This window comes from Lissotriton vulgaris, chromosome 1_1, assembly GCF_964263255.1.
Source record: "Lissotriton vulgaris chromosome 1_1, aLisVul1.2, whole genome shotgun sequence".
In the NCBI taxonomy this organism is placed as follows: Eukaryota; Metazoa; Chordata; class Amphibia; order Caudata; family Salamandridae; genus Lissotriton; species Lissotriton vulgaris.
Genome location: NC_141685.1, coordinates 874,286,045 through 874,305,065, shown reverse-complemented (window position 1 = coordinate 874,305,065; position 19,021 = coordinate 874,286,045). Strand labels below are relative to the sequence as shown.

The following is a 19,021-nucleotide window of genomic DNA, read 5'->3' as shown; positions in this document are numbered from 1 at the left end:
CGACACATAGAGCAGGACATACAATAGATGTAGTGTGTTCCAATCTTACCTCAATTCAGGTAGAGGACCCCATCCCGCAGGCCTGGTCAGATCATTATTATATTCAACTGACCATAAATGGCATCTGCTTTCCGACAATCCCAGTTTATCAACAATTGCACAAAATAAGACCCCTATTCTAACAGATGATCCAGTAGAAGACTCTCACCGCTTCCATAACTGGATGACGACCGTAGGTGAGGAATTAAGTCCCTTAACCCCTTCCACACTCATGACGAGCTGGGCTCGTCATGGTGTAGCCTCCTCAAACACTGATGACGAGCCCAGCTCGTCAAAAAACAATGTAAAAAAAGAATTTTCAGCACAGAGGGGGAAAACGCATAGCAGCCATGGAGTTAAAGCCTCCCAATAGAAAGGGCCATAGGAAAGTACATAATGACCCTTGGTTTACGAATGAGCTAGCGCAGCAACATCGGTTCTGCAAACCACTAGAACGGAAATGGGGAAGGGGTTATGAGGCGGCAAATTTACAAATCTTCAAAACATATAGGAAACTATATCATCTGGCCATTAAAGCAGCCAAAAAAGAGTACTTCGGCAGCAGAATAACCATGGCTAAACAAAATCAAAAAGAGATTTTTGAAATTGTTTATTGATCCTAAAACACTACATACAGAAATCCCGCCCTCGCACATGCTCTGCGGCGACATTGCAACATTTTGGAAGAAAAAATCAAAAACATACAATTGGATTTTGAACTTTCAAATATTCCTAAACTTACCAGTGAACATGAGCAAGATCCCAGACAGGATAAGCCGGTCTTTCAAACCTTTCAAACTGTCACCCTAGCTCAGACACCTAATGCCATCTTGGCTGCCAGTCAGGCTCTCCACTGGATGCTTGCCCTCCAACTATATTACAACAGATCATTAATGTAGTGAACTCTGTGGTTAATGACATTGTGAACTTCTCCCTATCCTTTGGGATAGTGCCGGATGAATGGAAATTTGCCATTGTAAAGCCTTTGAAGAAAAAACAAAATATCGACTCCACTAATCTTTCCAATTATAGACCCTTATCCCTTTTGCCGGTCCTAGGGAAGATTACCGAGCGAATGGTTCACAAGGAACTTTCCACTTTTGCTGAAACCGCACAGATTTTGCATCCCCGTCTACCTGGCTTCCGCTCAAAGCATTCGACTGAATCTGCACTGTTGGAAACATCGGACACCTTGAAATTTATCATAGACAGTAACAAGAAGGCAGTACTGATCCTTCTGATGGATACATCTGCCAGTGGATTCCTCACCTTGTGAATATCCCCTTGCGTCAGCAACATTCGGAAATTATTTTTGTAGATTTGCGCCGACGTGGACGACGTCACAGAGGCACGGCATCACGCTACTCCGCTGACGTCACCGACTCCATAATATGCCCACGTCGGCGTGATGACATCAGTTTCTTTTTTTCCGCGTCGTCAACGCTAACGGTTTTCGAGGGATCCTCTGTAGCTGTTTAGTAACTTTGTTACTGTATGTTCTTTTCTGTGTCTTCTTGCTTCTTTGTCTCCTGTCGAGATGTCTACGAAGAAGACCGGATTCAAGCCGTGCGGAGAATGCAGCAAGATGATGTCGATTACGGATCTGCACGAGTGCTGCGTTTGGCGTTTGACTTCGGACCATGACGTTGAATGTTCTTCTTGTAGGAAGATGAATCCCAAGGCACTTTGTGAGAGGGAGTCAAAGCTCCTTGTTGCCAAGTTGAAGAACAAGAAGAGATCGAGGTCTCTGACTCGGCGGTCGAGGTCTCGTTCGAAGTCGCACTCGAGGTAGGCTTCGGCGCATGCTTCAAGGTCATAAAAAAAGAAGCACAAGAAGAGAAGTCATGAGTCTCGTCATCACTCTGGGAAGGACTCAAGCTCGAGACCAAAGTCGCAGGTGAAGTTGCTTCGCAAGGATGAGGTGACTCCTACTCCAGAAGTTCAGGACTCCGAGGGTGAGGTTTTGCCTGCTGATTCGCCGGTTCATTCACCGAAGACGGTGTCGAATCCTTCTCCGGCTCCGTCTCATTCACCTGTCCAGGAGGATAAGGGAGGAGAAGAAGAAGAAGAAGAAGAAGAAGAAGGAGAAGAGGAGAGACTGTTGCCTGCGGGTTCGTCGACCCCGGTGCACCAGCCTGAGGTAGAGGTCGAAGTCGAGAAGACTCCGCTCCCTCGAGAGCAACCTGTGGGCTCTTATCCAGCTTTTCCGGCTCCAGGTCAGGACCCTACTCAGTTCCTGAATGCTATGTATGGAGTGTATACCAGAGCTATGTACCCCTCTGGTGCACCGGTTGGTCCCACGGGTCCATTGGCATACAATCTGGGTATTCCCCAGGCTTATGCTCCTGTGCCTTTCATGCCGGCTCCGACGCCGCGTTGGCATTTCTCGGCGCCGCCGAAGCCATCGTCGTCGAAGTCTTCGACGCCAAGACCATCGACACTGATACCCTCGATGCCGAATCCGATCCGACCTAGTGTTCAGCAGTCTGGTCTTCCGGCTTAGAGTTCGACGCTGGCTCCGGCGGAGTCGGTTCCGGATCCGTCGACGTCGTTCCTGAAGGAGAGGTCGAGGCGTGAGGCACAGAGGCTTCTGGAAGAGCAGAGGTACTGTGATGCAGATATAGAAGAGAGTGAGCTGCAGGATTCGGAGGATCTTTTCGAAGATGTAAGAGAGGCTAGTGGCCTTGAGCTGTCTACAGATTGGGAATTGGCCTCTGTTTCTGACGCCCCTTCTAAGGATGTGACACCTTATCACCTAGTTATTAGGAAGGCTGCAGATTTGTTGAATATAACACTACCTACTGCAGAGTAGAAGTCCAATATACTAACAGAGGTCCTTCATTCACCTTCCTTTGTTGTCGAGCCTATGCTCCCTTTCAATGATGCATTGGCAGAGCCTATATCTGAGGTGTGGAAAAGAGCGCTTACAGCCCCTGCTGTTTAGAGGGCTGTTGCGAGAAGGTACAGGGTGGCGCCTGGTGACCCAGACTTTTTATCCACGCACCCCTTACCAGAGAGCTTGGTTGTGCAGGCTGCCTGCTCGAAAGAATCTGCAGGCGCTTTTCCACAGGTTCCTGGGGATAAGGAATCGAAGAAGCAGGACCAGGCTGCGAAAAAAGTATTTTCCTCTGCAAGTATGGCGCTCAAATCAACAAATGCTACTTGTCTTATGGGACGCTATATCCATGCATTGATGGATTCCGTCAAACAGCTGCTTCCAAAGCTTCCTGAGGAGGATAGGAAGGACTTTAAAGAGGTGATTGCTGACACTCAGGCTGCTGCTAGGCAGGTCATTCAAAGTGGGCTGGACACTGCTGACTCTGTAGCAAAAGTGATGGGCTCTTCAGTGGCAACCAGAAGAGCTGCATGGCTGAAGTCCTCCGAATTCTCTGCGGATGTCCAGGCTGCCTTGATGGATTTGCCCTTTGATGGGTCATGTTTATTTGGGAAAAAGGCTGATGCCGCATTAGAGAGGTTTAAGGACAGCAGAGCGACGGCAAGATCTCTGGGCCTACAGTCCAGGGGTACTGTGGGAAAAAGATTCAGAGGATTTGGCAGGTCTTCCTTTCGGGCCTACAAACAATCGCAACAGCAGCCGCAGCAGCAGCAAAATACGCTGTACAAGTCATGCAGGGGCAGGCAAAGAGCTCGTCCTAGAGGTCGTCAAGCTTCCTCCTCCTTCTCTTCCTCCCCCTCTACCCACCCCCCCTCCCAACACAGCAAAGCAGCCCTAGATCTGCCATTCCGGATCATGTGGGTCCAGTGGGGGGCCAGCTTACCTATTTTCTACGGGATTGGTAATAGGTCACTTCGGACCTATGGGTTCTCAATCTCGTGGAGAATGGGTATGCACTTCACTTTCGGGAATTCCCTCCCAATTACCCTCCTTGCCAAGGCTTTTGCTCGTAGGACCATCTGCTGCTCCTGCAGGAGGAAGTCGTGGTGTTGCTTAGAAAAGGCGCAATAGAGGTTGTTCCGGAGCAGGAAAGGGGTCGGGGATGCTACTCCCGGTATTTCCTGATTCCCAAGAAGTATAGCAGACTTCGTCCAATCCTGGATCTCAGGATCTTGAACCTTTACCTGAAGCGGGAAAAGTTCAAGATGCTCACCCTTGCACATGTTCTTCAGGCGCTGCTGGAACAAGACTGGATGGTGTCGATCGACTTGCAGGATGCGTATTTCCATAGCCCGATCCTGAAGTCGCACAGGAAGTATCTCCGTTTTACGGTGGGGTCGCAACACTACCAGTTTGCGGTCCTTCCATTTGGTCTTACTGCTGCGCCTCGAGTCTTCACCAAGATGATGGCTGCACATCTCGGAAGGTCAGGGATTCCAGTATTCCCTTATCTGGACGATTGGCTAATCAAGGCGGAATCTCCAGAGAAAGTGCTCCATCATTTGCAAGTCACAACTCAGTTGTTGTACAGGTTGGGTTTTTCGATAAATGTACCCAAATCTCACCTGGTGCCCTCACAGCGCAACCTGTTCATTGGTGCGGTACTGGATACAACTGTATGTCGGGCATTCCCTCCTCCACAGCGGATTTGCAACCTACAGCAAATGATTCCTTTATTTCACAATGGAGCGGTCATTCCAGTCCTAAAGGTCCTCGGTCTGATGGCTTCCTGCAGTCTGCTGGTCAACCATGCACGCTGGCACATGAGGGCACTCCAGTGGTGCCTCCGCAGGCAGTGGTATCAACACAATGGAGATCTCAGGGAGTCTGTGAGGATCTCCAGAGAAACTGTGGCGGATCTGTCTCAGTGGAGAGTGGAGGGCAATCTGTCTCAAGGAAAGCCTTTCCAACTGCCTCTATCGGTGGCCACGGTGCATCCAGCCTCGGGTGGGGTGCTCATCTGGGGGATCTGGAGATCAAGGGTCTCTGGTCTCTAGAGGAAAGGTTGCTTCATATCAACCTTCTGGAATTGCGGGCGATTCATCTGGCGCTCAAGGCCTTCCTCCCCACCCTTCCCTTCGCAGTCGGTCGGTTCAAGTCCTGACGGACAACACGACCGCGATGTGGTATGTCAACAAGCAGGGAGGAGTGGGGTCGCAGTTTCTCTGCAGAGAGGCTCTGCGTCTCTGGTCCTGGGTTCAGGACCATCAGATTTGTCTGATGGCAAATCATCTGGCTGGAGTTCTGAACGTTCGTGCGGACAGTCTGTCGACAATTTTCAGCCGATCACGAGTGGAGGCTCTATCCGGAGGTGGTTCGTCACGTCTTTCGGACGTGGGGGACTCCTCGGGTGGACCTGTTCGCCACTCACGAGAACGCGCACTGCCCGTCATTCTGCAGTCTCCAGTTTCCGATGCAGGGAGCACTGGGAGATGCGTTTCAGTTGAGTTGGGACTCACAACTCCTTTAGGCGTTTCCTCCCATACCCTTGATTCCTCGGTTCTGATCTGAGGAAGATTCGCCAAGACCGGGCCCAAGTCATATTGATCGCCCCGGATTGGCCAAGAAGGCGGTGGTTCACAGATCTTCTCCACCTCTTCTTGTGCCCTCCGCTCCGTCTCCCTCTCAGGGCAGATCTCCTCTCTCAGATGGTGGGGCAAGTTCTACACCCCCACCTCCAGACCTTACAACTTCATGCCTGGAGATTGATCGGGGCAACCTTAATTCATTTTCTCTCCCGCACGATGTGGTGGATTTATCGGCCAGGCTTGACTCTACCAAGTCCATTTACTCTTATAGATGGTTTAAATTTGTTGCTTGGTGTGGGGAGAAGTCCATCGATCTTTTGAGGGCTCATTTATCTGATATTCTTCAGTTTGCGCTTTCCTTGGCTCAGCAAGGGTTTGCGGTTGCTGCTATCAAGGGTTCTTTATCGGCATTTCTCTGTTTGCCGGATCAGCCGTCTTTGTTTAAATCTCCTATTGTTTTGAGGCCTTACGAATACATTTCCTCCTACTCCCTTTATTGTTCCTCAATGGGATTTGAATCTTGTGCTCACTTTTTTAATGGGCTCGCCTTTTGAACCATTGCACAAGTGTCCCTTAAGGCTGTTGACTTTTAAAACGGTCTTTCTGGTTGCAATTACCTTGGCAAGGAGGGTAAGTGAGCTTCAAGCTCTTAGTTCTAAGCCCCCATTCTTGTCTATTAATGCTGAACGAATGGTTCTCAAGACTAAGGCTGCTTTTCTGCCAAAGGTGGTAACTCCCTTCCATTTAGGGCAGTCCCTTACCCTCCCTACCTTCTACCCTCCCCCTCACCCTTCCAAGGAGGAGGAGAGACTTCACCGCTTGGACCCAAAGAGGGCGGTTAGCTTGTTCCTTGATAGGACTAGAGACTATCATGTGGATGACCAGCTCTTTGTTGGATTTGCTGGCTGCAAGAAGGGGAAGGCGGTGCACAAGCGCACGCTGTCGAGATGGATTATCCTGTGCATTAAGATCTGCTTCGCCCTGGCGGCTAAGGAACCTCCATAGGGTATAAGAGCTCACTCTACTAGAGCAAAGTCTTCTACATCTGCTTTGTCCAGGGGTGTACCTGTAGAGGACATTTGTAGAGCGGCGACTTGGGCCTCCCTCCATACTTTCACGAAGCATTACTGCTTGGATTCCGAGGTGAGGAGGGATGGCCACTTTGCGTGCTCTGTCCTCCAAGATTTTCTGGTATAGGAGAGTGGACACCCTCCTCCAGGAGTGGGGACTGCTGTGGGACTCTATTCACAAAGTGAGGAATCCACTGGCAGATGTATCCATCAGAAGAGCAAGTTACTTACTTTCGGTAACGCTTTTTCTGGTGGATACAGTATCTGTCTGTGGATTCCTCACTGACCCACCCGCCTCCCTGTTGTCCACTCTTCTATACCCTGTAATGTTAAAATTGTTATTGTCAAAAGAAATGTTTTATTTCAATTGCTTTCCTGCATTGGTTTACCACTATGTGTGTTATCTTGACATTTGTGTACTCGAAGGCACGGAAAAAAGAGCGGAACTGATGACATCACGCGCGGCGTGGGCCTATTATGGAGTCGGTGACTTCAGCGGAGTCGCGCGCAATGCCGTGCCTCTGTGACGTCGTCTACGTCAGCGCGAAGCTACAAAAAGAATTTCCAAATGTTGCTGACGCAAGGGGATATTCACAAGGTGAGGAATCCACAGGCAGATACTGTATCCACCAGAAAAAGCGTTACCGAAGGTAAGAACCTTGTTCTTTTGGATCTATCTGCCACGTTGGATACTATCTCCCATAACATCTTGCTAACCTGACTAAAATCTTGCGGCATATTCAATATGGCTTTAGCATGGATTACCTTGTTCCTCTCCAACCGTAGACCAGTTATCTCCCTGGGCACTTTTCTCTCCTCGGAGCGGACCATCACAACGGGTGTCCCTCAGGGTGCATCACTTAGCCCCCTTCTGTTCAATATTTATATAGCGCGGCTTATTGATCTTATTTCACCGTACGGGATTGAAACAACCTCGTATGCTGACAACACTCAGCTGATCCTGTCTCTTGAAAAAAATTCTCTGTCACTCTACGGAGGCGGAGGAAAATTTCAAATCCTGTCTCACTGTAGTCATCAAGTGGATGAAGAACAACCATCTCCGTTGTAATACGGATAAAACAGAAATTCTATTAATTGGGAAAATAACCCCTTCCATCCTACAAATTGGTGGCCCACAGAAGCAGCATCCCCTCCACCTTCAGTGAAAGTGGCTAAAAACCTGGGGGCATGGTTTGACGCCCCTCTCTTGTTCAAACCCCATGCATTAAAGGTGGCGGGTACTTGTTTTGGCCTAATCAGGACCTTGAGGAAATTCTTTGGCTTTCTGCCGCTAGAGTATTTGAAAATGTTGGCATGGCCTTAATACTTTCTCGTTTAGACTACTGCAATAGCCTCCTAGTATGGGGTCAATAAATCTACCCTGAAGAAACTGCAGGTGGTTCAACATGCAGCAGCCAGACTGGTATTGAAACTCCCTTGCAGGGCGTCCGCATCACCTTCTCTGAAAAGTCTTCATTGGCTCCCGCTCCACACATTCTTCAGAGCTGTGCGCTGATTAGGCCCAGTTTACCTTTCTGCAAGATTTAGGCCTTACACGACAAGGAGGACACTTGGATCTACCTCCTCTAACCTCCTTAAAATACCTAACTTTAAACTTAAAACAAGGGAAGGGAAGCACGTTATCTGGTAGCGCCAGGAGGCTCCCTTGGGAGCGACAGTTTGCGCTCTATAAAAGTTTCATTTCATCTCCGGCGTAGTCGTTATCTCCTCTCTGAAAACTCTCTCCAAATGTGTGTTTGCATGTCTGTGCATACCCTTATGAAAAAGCGCACATGTTCGCAAACTGCTGCATTTGTTTGTTTTGCCTAGGTGCTAGCGCCTGACCAGAACAGCATAACTATGGACATTGTTGTTTGACCTTGTCTACAGTGTTCAGACTAAATCCCAGAAAAGAACAGAACGCGAAAACAACGGCAGGTTCTTTGTGAAAGTACAGCATGGCACAAAGCAAATTACGTTTGTGTAGGAACGTGTGCAAAGCAGAGTGCAGCCTGCAACGTGCTCAGGCTAACATAGGGAAAACAACCATGGGCCTGCACAGGAAATATAACCGGTTGAGTGAAGCATTCCCTTGTAGTCAGTGACGTTTTTTTTCTCTAACATCTAATACCAGACTGATAGATATAGAGGGAGTTGTGTTTGTATAATTGCTCTTGGAATTGGAGAGACAATGTTCTTGTGGTGTTTTTTCACAAAGGTAGGAGGAGAGTGGGGATGGAGAATAATTCCACTGCCTTGAATAGAAAAGGAGAGCAATTTTAGAATGGGAACATTTTTACCAGCGTCTAGGGAAGATGGGAAAGCTTTCCGGTGCTTCAAAGGCAAGGATTACTGTCTAAGTTTGCTTGCACCTTAAAAGTAAGATTGGTGGACTCTTTTGACAGATCTTTGATGTGATAGACAGGAGAATACTGTCCTTATTGGTGGAACTTTAAATGACCATATCCAATGAGCTCATCTATAGTCTGTTGGCCTCACGGTCAAACGTACTGTATGATATTGGCTCGCCTCAAAAGACAAGTTAATCCAGAGATCTTCAAGCTTAATCTCATTTTAATTATTTCCATTTGACTCCGTCTGACTTTGGTGTGTTTCCCCTTATCGTCTTTGAGAACAGAGAGGTTGTGATAGATTGGAACCACTGTACGAAACACCCCTTTCTCTTACCATAATCTAGTGATGCTAATTAAGAATTGGGGAGGTATATTACCAGTGGCTTAACACTAGTTTTAGTTTGAATATGTTTTTTTGATATATAAATGCAAAAGTGCAGGAAAAATTCACTGCTGTTATGAGCGTATAAAACCTTCCTCGTAGTGCCCCTCCACCGCCTCCCACACGACCCGAAAGTCTATCCATTTGTTCATTGTAATTGCTTTAATACATCCGTAGAGTAGGATGAAGATACCGAACACACCCCGAGTCGGTCATGAATGCTTCAGTATCAATAAATTGAACTACCTTTAGTCTCCTAGGACATGTTATGCTAGTGCATTCTCTTGCCATGAACCAAAGCACTGCAACCCCCCCCTTCCTTCTGAATTTCTGAAACTGATTTCCTTTGTCTGCTAGTTTGTAAGCCAGCTTCTCCATGGTAAGTGCCATGTCTTTTGTAGCCACATGCGGTACGCTGGAACCTTCTACTGAGTGTGAGGGTGGCATCTTTTGAAGCTAGTACCATAAAGGAGATTCAGAGTCATCCTACCACCTTAGTACCCAGAGCCTGGGACCGATTAGCTATTGTGTTTCACTTGCCCTCCAACTCCCTCACAGAGGTAAAAGTGATTAGAAATTCCAAAACATAACACTCCTACCCTCAGAAGTCGCGGTGACTGGACACACCATTTCGCACATGCACTCCATATCATCTGACAGAGACAGAGAGAAGTTCAAAATATTGATTTTAGCTCTCATGCTCTAGTATGCAGTATACGTGCCACAATAAGTAAGAAAATGCCTAACACAAATACGGTCAGCATAGTATGTAATCCATAAATCATAAAAAGAGCTGTCTTGATATTAGACGGGGTAGACTAACCCCCCCCCTTCTACAATAGCAAAGTGATTAAATATTAGAAGATCTTTGGGTGTTTGCATCGTACCCGTACCTTAGCATGCACAAATGAGAGTTCTACATTTCTGGTGTAGTTGCGATCTCCTCTCTGACAATCTCTCGCCAAGCGTGTGTTTGCATATCTGTGCATTCCTATATGACCAAGCACCCGTGTTCCCTAGCAACAGCTGCATTTGTTTGTTTTGTCTAGGTGCTAGGGCCTGACCAGACAGAATAACAAGGGACATTGTTTTTCGACCTATCTACGGTGTTCAGACTAAATCCCAGGAAAGAACAGAAAGCAAAAACAGCAGGCTCTGTGTGAAAGTACAGCAAAAAGAACAATTGATGGACAGAATGCAGAACAATGTCAGACATTCACCCCAGTACAGAGATCTGGGCCTAAATCAATCGTTTATTTGCTCACCATGCCATTCCAGGTTGGACCCAGCCATATGCTTGATTCTGCGCCCAATGGGAACAGTCCAGCCCGAACTGCCAGGCCAGGTCCTCTCTGGACTGGAAACAAGCATCCTAGATCGGTTTTGGGCTTTCAGCCAGGATAGCTTGACTCCAGAGGCATGGAGAGCACAGGACCCACGTCTGGGCATACCCGTCCCACTCGGGGTGACAAATGCAAAAAGAACAATTGATGGACAGAAATCAGAACCATTTCATACATTAACCCCAGTACAGAAATCTGGGCCTAACTCCATTGTTTTTTTTGCTCACAGTGCCATTCCAGTTTGGACCGAGCCATATGCAAAGCAGTCTTGACCCTGCGCCCAATGCACATGGCACTATCCGAAATACAGTTTGTGTATGAACGTGTGCAAAGCAGGGTGCAGCCTGCTCAGGCTAACATAAGGAAAACCACCATGGGCCTGCATAGGACATATAATACAAAACATTCCCTCGTGGGAATGTTTTGTATTGTTGTTGATGCTGTCCCCTCTTTTCCCTGGCCAAAAATTATCTAACCGAGGAGGTCCCAAATTTTTGCTCCTGCATGGGACATATGACACCCTCCTCTTGGTCAGGATGGTAGCGCCAAAGTGACGACAGAAATCTGGAAGCTTTTAAAAAATGTGTTCAGACATTGTCTCAAACAAGGGCCAAGTAAAAAAGAAAACTTTAATCGTTGTAACCAATTACAGCATGCCGCGGGGGCCCACGATGTGGGACGCCAAGTGAAAAGCCAATGATTCCAATAAGAAATCTGAGCCTTCAGAGGTAAAAATATTAGCCGTCCAATTGAGCATGTCAAAGAAACTTACATGCTCTTCGGTGCCGGTTGTTGACAAGACCATCAAGAGACAACATGTGTTTATTTCAATGAAACTAAGACCCAGAAGACGCTATGCTGTTGCACAGGGATCAACTCCAGCTACTGCCCATAACGCTGGGTTATGGACAAGTCGCATGCCCAAGGAACAGACCTGGTAATTAGCCACTAAGGGACTCCTCAACAGTTCGAAATCCAGAGTAGCTTGTGGTGGGGTAGCTAGGCAGACATCCAGGGCCCATTGGAAGGGTCACCGAATGAAATGAGACGCAGGTTGCACATAGGTGAAGTAAGCATAGCAGAAGGTTAAACAAAACTCTGCATCCAGAGCGTCTAGGGGCACCAATACAAAGAACCGAAGCTTGTGCTCACGGTACAGCTGCAGTGATGCCTGTCTTGGGAGGACCACATAGGAAGCATCCTTTGCTGAATAGCCGGAAGGGCAATATAATACCGCAAATTAAGATGAGCAGCAGCAGGAACCCACCGAACACGCTGGAACAAATAGAATGTATAAAAGCTGGGATTACTCCAAAAATAGTTTGAAAAGTTGTCACGAAGCCAGAGTCCACAAGTTTAAAAAAGTTCTCCAGACCTGTGGTATCAGACGCATTAAACATTTGATGTATCAGTTTACCAAAATGTAGGGGGAGATTTGTGTTTAACAATGACTGTATTTCACTGGAAGTTCTCACTACCTGCAATTCGAAGGTATTGCGAGCTGAAGTGAGAGCCGCCACTTGTTGAAACAAATACGCTTTGAGTCTACTTAGCTTGTTGAAATCGTTTTCAAAGTTGCAATGGAAGGCCAAAATTAATCAATCAGTCAATCAATCAAGGCAAGCGCACTACATACCCGTAAGGGTCTCAAGGCGCTGGGGGGGGCCTGGTGCTACTACTGATGGAAGAGCCAGGTCTTGAGGAGTCTTCTGAAGGCCAGTAAGTCTTGGGTCTGCCGTAGGTTAGTGGGGAGGGTTTCCAGGTCCAGGCGGCAAGGTGGGAGAAGGATCTGCCGCCGGCGGTCGTTCTTCGAAAGCGGGGGACTGTGGCGTGGGCGAGGCCGGCGGAGCGTAGCTGGCGGGTGGGGGTGTAGAAGCTGAGCCGTCTGAGGTAAGCTGGGCCGGTGTCGTGGAGAGCTTTGTGTGCGTGGATGAGGAGCTTGAAGGTAATCCTCTTGTTGACGGGGAGCCAGTGAAGGTCTCTCAGGTGGGGTGTGATGTGGCATCGGCGGGGAATGTCGACAATCAGATGTGCCGAGGCGTTCTGGATCCGTTGCAGTCGTCTCAGGAGTTTGGCCGATGTTCCTGCGTAGAGGGCGTTTTTCGGTAATCCAGCCTGCTGGTGACGCGGGCCTGGGTGACTGCTTTTCTCGTTTGGGTGGGGATCCACTTGAAGATCCTGCTGAGCATTCGGAGGGTGTTGAAGCGGAAGGAGGAAGCGGACGCTCTGGGTTCTGCCGGAGAGGAAGGATGTGGTCCAGTCCAGTGCCTTCTCTTGTATTCCGGCGTCGTGTAGGCGTGTTCGCAGTGTGCGGTGATAGACCGTGTCGAAGGGGGCTGACTGGTCCAGGAGGATGTGGGCCGCTGTTTCTCCGTTGTCGAGCAGGGTTCAGATGTCTTCGGTGGCGGCAATGAGGGCGGTTTTGGTGCTGTGGTTGCTGCAGAACCCGGACGGGGCCAGGATGCTGTTTTCCTCGAGGTAGCGGGTCAGTTGTTTGACTATTTTCTCGGTGACCTGCGCTGGGAACGGGAGCAGGGAGATGGGTCGAAAGTTCTTGAGGTCCTTGGCGTCTGCCTTGGGTTTCTTGAGTAAGGCGTTGATCTTGGTGTGCTTCCAGCTCTCCGGGAAGGTTACTGTCACGAAGGAGGTGTTGATTACTTTCCGGAGATGAGGTGCGATGGCTGTGCAGGCTTTGTTGAAAATGTGGTGAGGGCATGGGTCTAACAATGATCCGGAGTGGATGGGGTTCATGATCTCGCTGGTGTCCCAGTCGTTGACGCTGGTCCAGGAGAGCAGGCGGTTGGTGCAGGTGGTGGTCGTGGGGGCGGTGGCTGTCGGGGTGGTTGTGGCGTTGAAGCTGTCGTGGATGTCGGCGATCTTACGGTGGAAGAAGGTGGCCAGCGAGTCGCACAGGTCTTGCAAAGGCGGGATGTCATTGGTGTTGGAGCTGGAGTTCCTTCACTATGTTGAAGAGCTCTTTGCTTTCGTGTGCGTTGTTATCTAGGCAGTCTTTGAATGAGGCCCTCTTGGCGGCTCTGATGAGTTGATGGTGTCTGCGGATGGCCTTCTTATGAGCTGCGTGGCTGTCCAGTGTTCGTTCGCGGAGCCAGTTCTTCTCCAGTTTTCGGCATGTTCGTTTGGAGGCCTGGAGGTCTTCGGTGAACCAGGTGGCTTTCTTGCTGGTGTGGCTGTTGAAGGGTGTCCTAAGTGGGGCGAGGGTGTTGGCGCAGTTGTCGGCGGCGCTGTCCGGGTCTCAGTCGGCGGGTAGGCTCTGGGCGAGGGTGGGGTTTAGTTGGTCTGCAGTGACTTTGCTCCAGCAGTGTTGAGGCATCTGTTGGGTGCGGTTGTGTATGGTGGGCTTCTTGAAGGTGAAGTGGATGCAGTGGTGGTCGGTCCAGTGGGGTTCGGTGGTGTGGTTGAAAGTGACGATGGGGTCGAGCGCGTGGCCGGCATGGGTGGGTGTTGTCACGAGCTGTCTGAGTCCGAGGTTGGCGATCAGGGTGGTGGAGTTGGTGGTGGTGTTGTTCTCGAGGTGGAAGTTCAGATCCCCGAGGAGGATGTAGTCTGTGGAGGCGAGGGCATGTGTGCTGATGAAGTCTGCAATGGAGTCGCTGAACTGTGGTCGGGGGCTGAGGGGTCTGTAGACGAGGGTTCCTCTGAGGGTGGTGTTGGGGTCGGTGTGGATCTGGAAGTGCATGTGTTCGGCGGAGCTGAGGGTGTCATCGGTGCTGGTTGAGACTCTGAGGGTGTTTCTGTGGACAATGGCGATTCCTACTCCGTTGGTAGGGTCCCTGTGTGTGATCTTGTAGCCTTCCGGGATGGCTATGGCGATGTCGGGAGCTGAGGTGGGGTTCAGCCAGGTCTCCGTCAGGAAAGCGACGTCTGGGGAGGCAGTTGAGACGGTCCCAGAGTTCGACGGCATGTTTGCGGGTGGAGCGGGTGTTGAGTAGGATGCATCTGAGGTGGTTGGGTTCGTTGGTTGGCGGTTTGGCGGGCCGAATGCTGGTGAAGCTGCAATTCCAGCAGGAGAAGGGTCCATGGGTGTGCTTCGGGGCAGCCAGGTAGCAGGTGCGTGATCGTCCGGTGTTGAGTGCTGGAGTCGTAGCAGAGGTGGACGTCGTGTTCGTAGTGTTTGCGGGATCCTGGCGCTGGGCACAGTCTAGGCGCTGACAGGCGCAGACGAGCTTGCCTTTGGCGAGCCAGCGGCGCGACCGAGCAGCGGTCTGCATTTGTAGGGGAGGGGAGGGATGCTCAGCTGGGAGGCAGGCGTAAATGTGCCGGAGAGCGGGTGCAAGGAGAGGGGAGTGGCCGGGTGAACAGAGGCGAGGGGTGTGGACGGCAAGAGGGGCCAGAGACCAGGGGACAGTGGGGACAAAGAATAACAGGAAGAGACCAAAGCAGGCAGGCGTGTATTTAAGAATTACCGGGCACAAAACAATGGGGTCAAAAAATAGCAGGAAAGCGGCAAAAGCAGGCAGGTTTGTATTTAAGAATTACCGGGCACAAAACAGTAATAATACAATTATCAGAACAAAGAATTAGTAGTAGCTCACAGCAGCCTCGAACACACGAGGAAGGGGACCAGAGGCAGCAACGGAATGCACGAGCTGTCGGGGAGAGTGCGGGCCTATGACCGCAGTCAAGGTCTCACGAGCGCTCCCCCGCAGCGGTCTGCATTTGTAGGGGAGGAAAGGGACGCTCAGCTGGGAGGCGGGAAAACGGGCAGGAGAGAGGGCGCAACGATAGAGGCAATGATAGGGGAGGGGCCGGGTGAGCAGAGGTGGGAAGCGAGGGGTGTGGACGGCGAGAGGGGCCAGAGATCAGGGGACCGCGGGGTAAAAAAATAGCAGGAAGAGACAAAAGCAGGCAGGCGTGTATTTAAGAATTACCGGGCACAAAACATTGGGGTCAAAGAATAGCATAAAGCGACAAAAGCAGGCAGGCATGTATTTACAATGATCAGAACAAAGAATTAGTAGTAGCTCACAGCAGCCTCGAACACACGAGGCAGGGGACCAGAGGCAGCAACGGAACGCAGGAGCTGTCGGGGAGAGTGCGGGCCTGTGACAAAGGTGAAGGTTTCAAGCCTCTGTGTGAAAGGGTGTAACAGGACATTGTTGCAGCAAGTGACTAACTGGGAAATAGACACCACATATGGGATTCCCGTCCGCAGACTGCAACAGTCTTGATTATTAAGGACAAGATAACTTCCATTCGAAAGCAATGTGAGCGTGGGAATAATTGTGGGAACAGGAGTTCCTTTTAAATAACAAGCCAAATCAATGGGAGACTCCTTACAGGCGTCATGAATCTTTACATGTTGACATATGAGGGATTGACCCGCAGTGGAGTCACACATCTCCTGCAAGAAAAACCACTCTTTCAGCCCATTGACAACAATACGTAAATGGCAGGGACCATAATTGATGTATGTAGCTGCTCCTAAGGGGTTCTTTTGTACCTACTGGGAAGTGTTTCATGCAGGCAGTGTATTGAAGTCGAGATGGGCAACAACATAACCCAGTGTAATAACCAGACGGCTGAAGGTATTTCCGCTATAGTGCAGGGAAGTTGCTGAAGTTACTGTATGTGTAACATGGTGTAACTAGCGTTTTTCATAGCCATTGATTGCTGTTTGTGTCAAATTTAAAGGTATGAACAAAGCAGTGCTGTTGAGGTAATGGTAAGGAATGCGCCCATTCTTAAGTGTTTGGAGTGTCCAACTAAATTGCATGATTGATCTAAGTTGATTTTAATCATGATCTAATGTAGACCCATCGCTTTGCACAATATCAATGACTGATTATACAATATTGTTTAGGCTATAAATATGAGATGACAATGAATTAATACTGTTGTCCACCACAGCAATCCCGTTATCCAAATTCTCTTGATTAATTTGGCTTAAATGTACTGCAGCTTCCATTTGCGACAATTTCCAAATTTCATTATAAGAAACATAAACAGATTGTTTAAAACGTGGGGATTTTGGACCCAAAAGGAAGTCAGATAGATTCATGTCTTCGAATAGGAGACCAAGTTGTTGTTTCACTGCAGACAATGTGGAATGTTCTAACCATTGTTGGCATAATTTACCCACGGAATAAGTAGTAACAGTGTTTGGGTGCGTGGATTGTGAATATCAGGATCATTTCTATTTGATTTGAACCCAGATGTGGAGTTTAAATAACGTGCATGACAACATTTGTGTCTACTGGTTATAAGAACCACCCATCCAGAGCGTTGACTGAAGAATTACATGTACCGTTTTGTATCATACTGTTTAGTTGGTCTTCGGTATAATTTGTATAAGATTGCCAATCATCAAAAGGGGCAAGGGATGTAATAATTGGAGTATTCAATTCTGTACATTTAGCCAATCCCAGACAAGTAGTCTATTGGATCATGCCATAAAGAAATCTAATTTGCGTAGGTATCGGACATGCACGGAATAGAGATGCTGCACCTCAGACTTGCCAGGATTTAGTGCCCCAAATCGATTTCAAGTCTGTGTTATCCTTCCAATAATCGTATCCTTTCAGGGCTTGGTTATCAATAAAGGAGACTGTATATATGCTTAGTTTGAGTTAGCTTATATCTTGTCGAGGTAGTGGGATCCTATATTAAAATAGTATGATTTCGGGTCTGAAGCATTTTAACCTGTGAAATATGTGTCTTTATCTTTTGTGTTTTGGAGTTGCCCGAGGCGGAGTTGGGCAATGCTCCCGTTGAGTAGAATTGTATTGGGGACCCAGTTAATTTGTTCTATGCAGAAAAGGATGTCCATAATGTTGATAGTAGAACAACTCGGCATAGTTAGCAGAATTTAAATTTAAATCCTCAGATCCAACGACGGTGTGATATTGCAGTTCAGAAAACATTGAATTTACAGTTTCAACATCCCAATTATCCGATTGCAACCCAGGCACTATTCTATCACCCATGGAAACCTGTAGGACTGAATATATCGAATGGTACTTTATCCAATACAATTCCATCAGTGACTGGGACCACTGAAATGTTAACAAGTGACTGGTTTCTTTTTATTTTATGCGAGTAAGAATGTGGGGCCAACTCCCCGTCCACTAGTCCTGCAGCGGAAGGTGTGGATCCAAGCGGGATTCAGGCTGATAATAGAATCGGGGAAAGTCGCAGGATTGACTCCACGGAGGCAGAGACGAAGTGAGTGGAGCATGACCACCCGGGGCAGAAGAACCTAAAAGCAAAAGCAGCTTTGATTCAAGGAGACATGGATAACCACATGGGGAAACCTGGAGGAGTTGGCACACTGAAAGAAGGTGCAGTGGGAGGCGGCGGTTTATTATCCTCTATCTGTAAACATTTCTCAGTAGTCCAGGGGCCCTCCATAACCACGGAATCAAACGCATCGACAGGGGGCGATTTTAATGACCTGTATGTACCGAGTCAGGGGGCCCCAGAGCAGGGCGTTGCGCAGCAGATTGATTGTATTACAGACCGCTTCGTGCCATACAGGGACTGATCGTATAACGCCTCCAGCGCTGGTCCCAGAGTCTCCCACTCAGTCACTCGGACGTAGCTGCCATTACTGATGGAATAGGAAAAGATCTCCAGGGCAGTAGAGATAAGGAGGCTAATAAGGAGGCTAACTGTGATCTTGTAGAGAACCCTGGTCCCATAGCTCCCCAGACTCCGGATCCCGCCGGTGAAAACTTTTTTTCTGTATCCGATGGGTCTATATCCGGCACAGAAAATATTATCAGCTTAAGTGAAAGCAGCATGTCCAACGATAATGAATCTGACCCCAGGGCCACTACGAGAACTATCCAGCAGAAAAAGAAACCCTGAAGCAAAAGGCGCAAGAAGGTTAAGTGGAACTACTCAGATTCCTTTGAGGGATCCTCCATTCTTCGGCATGAGGAGAGCACGCAATTCACTGCGGAACATCTGTCCGAACCCTCTTTGGCCTCTATACTGAACTCTATAAAACCGTTCCAAGAGGAAGCTCGATCAGACAACCGCGCAGCCAAGGGGGCCGCCAAAAAACTTCAAGGTGGCATCAGGAAGCTAAACAAGATCTGTTTGGACATCGGCGACCGGGTCTCAATGGTTGAAGCACAGACAGAAATCTTGGAGTCAGAAGTAGCTAATGTGAAAGACCAGGGAGCCTCTCATGCGGCTTGCCTAACAGATCTAATGGCCAAAATGGAAGAGCAAGAAAACCAGCAAGGAGGAATAACCTACGGCTATTGGGGATTACTGAAGACGTCCAAGGGGACGACCCCAGAGGGTTCATAGTTAGACTTTTTCAAGATGCCATCCCCACGCAGATCAATTGAAACTGGGACTAAGAGGTTCAAAGGGCACATTGCTTTCCCTTTAATATAAAGAAGAGGCGAGATGGCAGTAGCCTTAGCAGCGAGAAACCCA

The 19,021-nt window shown here is 48.7% G+C and overlaps 1 protein-coding gene across 1 annotated transcript in view; it reads left to right on the top strand.

The window, feature by feature from the left end:
- The window catches only part of L3MBTL2 (L3MBTL histone methyl-lysine binding protein 2), a 329,605-nt gene that overhangs the window by 14,689 nt on the left and 295,895 nt on the right, over positions 1-19,021 (top strand). The gene's annotated exons all lie outside the window — the stretch shown is intronic.